This window comes from Lygodium microphyllum, chromosome 6 (genome assembly GCF_053477565.2).
Source record: "Lygodium microphyllum isolate KBCC chromosome 6, Lygodium_microphyllum_v1.1.10, whole genome shotgun sequence".
NCBI lineage: Eukaryota > Viridiplantae > Streptophyta > Polypodiopsida > Schizaeales > Lygodiaceae > Lygodium > Lygodium microphyllum.
The window spans coordinates 48464874-48469958 of NC_141140.1; the positions used below are offsets into that span (position 1 = coordinate 48464874).

General features: G+C 42.4%; 1 pseudogene; it reads right to left on the reverse strand.

Annotated features, from left to right (window-relative positions):
• Positions 1-301: 301 nt before the first annotated feature.
• On the reverse strand, positions 302-3555 carry LOC148034530 (F-box protein At5g39250-like; annotated as a pseudogene).
• Positions 3556-5085: the final 1530 nt, after the last annotated feature.

Sequence of the window (5085 nt, forward strand, 5' to 3'; positions counted from 1 at the left end):
TGTGGTGACATGTCTATCGACCTTCCAGTGTATGCGGAGTTGTGTCAGGAGATTGACATGGGACCATAGGGTACTTCATACTTGGAGCATTCACCTACTCAATTTGTTGACGGATCACTTATAAGGGTACATAAGATATGCATTTTAAGTCAGATCATTTTTTGAAGATTTATATTACCGTGCTTTGTATGATTTATATTGATTATGCTAACATCAATTTTTGTCTGTGCACATGATCTTTGTGGATATTTAAATCATCACGATGAGTCGAGGGATGAGCGACAAGGAGCTACAAAGATATTCAGATGGCGATATTCAGAGATATGGCAGACCAGGAGATGTCTCGGACACCATTAGGCCATTCTATAAGATCTACTTCGGTGCACTCTGATGCTTCAGTTTCCAGCAGACAAGGTCGACGCTCCAGACTTGGGCTGCCAGACGGAGGGAGTGGTTCAGGGGGATGTTGTGGAGACCTGGATGCAGTGAGCCCGTAGTCAGCTTGAGATACAGGTGCTACTCCTCGCTCTCATGGCAGTTTGAGAGAGCGTGGCTCTGGTGGTTGCTGTTGAGGTATTGACGCAGTATCTATGTCTCATCGTTCTGTTGGAGTTGCATCACTCGTAGGATTTGTCACACCTGTGGGGACGTCTACTCCAGTCACTTCAGCTTTTGCTCAGCCATCCATAGGTGGCACCCCTATGGGTGCTACTTTGAGAGATACTATCCCTATAGGTACACCAGATATACAGGGATCTGCTGAATATGCGTAGGAGCGTGGTCGCAGGTGGGAGAGGACCTATCTTAGGTATACACCAGAGGGGTATGCCTACCTTGTAGATGATAGGACAAGAAGGAGCCATCATCATGAATGATGAGGGGAGGAGAGTGAAGACTCGTATGAGAGAGTTGTGCCAACAAGTTTTTTGGCACAACTTCTTGGATCATTGGAAGAACATACCGAAGGGGAGCAAGGACTACATAGTAGCATCCTTGCATGAGGAGTTTTCAGTACCATCTGCAAAGTAGATAGGTTTCCACAGGCTAGATAATGGAGTGCATGTGTGCATACATGTCACACAGACGATCGGACACATACACAAGGCACTCAAAAGTGGGGCTTCAAAGCCCAAGTGGCTAGACGTGGACGACTGGTGCCGACTTAGGGAGGAGGGCTACAGATTCTCCAAGACGTTGGAGACAGAAGCGCGAGGTGGCAAGGGCACGACTAGAGGCCGAAGTGGTCCATCATCTTGGGAGTGGTGGCCACAGGACACATCTGGAGGAGTTTGTGAGTTTTTCTTTTGTTCTACTTTCTTATTTTTTTGCAATATCCTTTGTATTGACAATGGTGTTTCTAACAATTGTATTTTTTTTTCTTTGTAGCACTCCATTACAAACCGCAATCCCACCGGCCTTTAGACTCGATATGCAGAGAGGTACAATCTCACTGCATTGATCGACCAATTGTATGGACGCGGTGGCCCTGTAAGTCACTCATCTTTCTTGTCCATAGTTACTAAGTTTAATTAAAATGCATTATTGTATGGTGGACTGATGTGTAGTTGTTTCTTTTTTTGTAGAGTCCGTTCAATGTTCCTTTGCGGTGGGACGAGGTTTCAGATGGTGAGGATCTATAGCTCGCCTTGGATCCTTGGAGCTCACATACTCTTCTTTTTTTGTCACATGATCTGTATAGACATTTTCTATGTAGTAGTAGTATCTTGCCATGATTGTACCAGTCGCTTTCATTACGTGATCATGTATTTATTTCTTGTATCAATGTTATGATTCAAGTATATTTTGCCTTTATTTACACGAGCATTGTACACATTACTGAAACTATTTTATATGGCCCAAATAAAGCACATAGTGCTATATGTGGTAGGGCAACTTGCTGCCCGGCCACAAAATTTTTTCCCCTTGTTATCATCGCTATTAGCGTTGCAAATTTACTGTATGCATCGCTATTAGCGTCTCAAAATGCGTCGCAAAGCGTCATTATCAGCGTCGCTATTTGAGTCGGTATTGCAACGTCGCTATCTGCGTCGGTATCAGTGATACCGATGCAAATAGCAATGTTGATAACGACGTAATACCGACTGTTCTATGGCGTTGCCATTAATGACATTTTTTATGACGACGGGGATAAATTTCCTTATGAACATTTTCGTCACTTTAAACGTCGGTATAAGGCTTGTATCTTGTAGTGCACCTTATCCCTTTTGCCAATGTGTGGTACTTCTCTTTTTTTTTTTGCTTCAATCTTCTTGACACACTCATGTTGCTTCATGCTTTTACACGTGAGTACATTAATGGATACATGCGCTTCGTTTGACAAACTCTCACACATGAGATGAATTTTGGGATACATGGTTTAAGGGTTTTCATTTGGCATTGGCTTTCCTTTTGAGCTCTTGTGCAAGCAAATCATTTCATGCGGGAAGGTCTTACCACGAGTACACTCGGGCAATGTCTAGTCCCTTACAAGAATAGGAGTTCAATAGAAAATCTAATCATAAGTAACCTCTTAGGATTTTTGATAACTAATTATCAAGAATATTAACAATCCCTTATTTTAGTTCAAGCCAAGTTAGTTAAATGTGAAGGCAATTTGATGATGCAGTGTGAGATGAGTAGGCTAATTTGAAGAGATAGAGTGTGAACTAGGCTTGTGAATGGAGTTGTTTTGGAGAACGAGGTGGACTCTGATCTCAAGGAATATTGCAACAAGGATGAACATCATGGATGCAAGACATGGACTACTGTAATATGTCTCATTTCCAATCCAACATAATAGGATTTGTGTATCCGTTTTGGTGACATCACCAAAATCAAGCTTGATTCCAAATGCTTCTAGTTGCCCACCTTGTGCATCCACCAAAAGGACTGCCAGCCATGCCCTGATCTCAGAAACAAAGGGATACTGAGAGGAAAACTATAGGAAATCATATGTATGTGCCTTGTAACCCTGCCCATCTAGATAGTTGAACCCTGTCATGTTAGTGACACAAGCAACATGATCCCAATCTTTCCGCCCTGTGAGCAGCAAGATGCGGATGGATTTTGTGAACAACACTCGAAAGCAAGGATTCACAGGAATCATCATCTTTGAGGATGGGCTCTGCAAGTGCGCCCGCATGGTTGTGCAAATGTTTGGGGGAGGGTTCGCAATCCCCATAAGGGTTTTAGATTCTAGAACCACATATAAGTACACACGCCACAAGTCGATATGTGTCAATGTAGAATTCGAGCATGTCAAAGGAGAGCTTAGGAGACGGGAAGGGTCGAGACTTGCACTTGCAGAGGCTGGTAAAGAGGTGGTGATATCCACGGGTCGATCCAATCAGCAAGCTGGTGGTGCCCTTACCGCTACTGTAGGTAATGGAGGACCAACGACAGGCGTAGAGGAGATTCCACAAGTAGTCGTCTTTGACTACATCTCTCCACTGCCTGCAGTCAGATGCACATGCGGGCCAAGAGCTCGGGCCCAGTGAGGAAGGGGGAGAGAGCCTTCAAGATCTCGCTACTGGGCAAGTTGTTGTTTTGCTCCATGGCATAATGATATCACAATGCAAAAAGATTAGGGTAAGGTCGAGAAACCCAGACAGAGAAAAAAGATCACTCTTTTAGACTGTTCTTCTACACGAAGACCCATAGCCACCCACAGACATAGAAGGGAAGAAAAGAATGAGATAGAAAGTATTTAGAGTATGCAATGAGAAGGAAATGTTGAAGGACTATGCCCACTAGCTACCTAGCTCAGCCATGGCTCTGATACCATGTTAAAGAACACGGATCTAGAACTAGATGAGCTATGGTGGATGCAAATCAAACACACGATACATGATTAGAATGAGAATTTGTAACTCAAGTGAATTAGGTTCCAAGATAGATTAGCTTGGACTCATAAACATAATCTTGAGTGATTCAAAATGATTTGTCCTCTATATCAAAATGAGTGTCAAGTACATGCCTTTATAGCTTTTTGGATAGTACCACTTTTCTCCACTGTGCTTATGGGATTCTAGGCATCTCTCATAGAGCTTCTAGAGCATACATCTTTTCTCTATCTTCCATACAAAGCCTTTTGTGGGCAAGCCTCTTTTGGCCACACATCTAGCCTCTATGGGCATTCATGTTAAGCATCATTTGCTATTCTCAACAACAAGGAAGTTGTTCATCACCTGTGTCTCCAAATAAGGCAAAAGGCATGCACAAAGCAACTTCAATAGAGTCATCAGGTGAGAAAGAATTTGTTATTCTAGTAGCATTGAATATAGCTAGCTTGAAATTATGGAATGATGAGTAACTTGAGAAAAGATCCCTTGTCGGTCTCTATCATGGCCCTAGGCCTCCCACATAAATAATGAGGAATTGGTTAAAATCTAATTGGGAGTTGTTAGGCTATCATGTCGTGGAAATGAATTACATGCCAAATAATTTTTTCTTCTTCCTCTTTAAATAAGAAGAAATGCTCCTCCAGGTATTAGGGATAGGCCAATGGATGATCAAGAGCTCTCCCCTGACATTGTTCAAATGGTTCCCTGGTTTTAATCATCCCAGGACTAATAAGCCTTCGAGAGTCCCTATGTGGGTGGAACTCATTGACCTCCCTCATAATTTATTTCATTTTGTTAAAACCATTGTTGCTCTATGTAAACTTCTGGGACAGAGGTCTGTCAATCTGGTTAATCCCAGGTGGTTCCCTCAGGTCTTAATCAAAATGGAAATCAGCAAACAGACTCCTGCACTCTCTGCTCATCACTGACACTGAAGGGAATGTCTTAACCAAACAACCACTATCTTACAGGAACCTTCCTAATGCATGCTTTAAGTGCATGAAGGTTGGTCATTTTATCAAAGATTGGCCTGAGATGAAACCTAGGGAGGCCGATGTAGATAAAAAACAATAGAAATCTCCTGATGACGGTTTCAAAACAGTTAATAAAAAGGGTAAAAAGAGCACCAATGTCAACAATATTAACAGTAGTGTTAACAAGAAAAAGAACAGTAATAGATTTGCTGCCCTACTCATTGATGTTCCAAATGAAACTTCTAGCCCTAAGTCATTAGATGAGAACT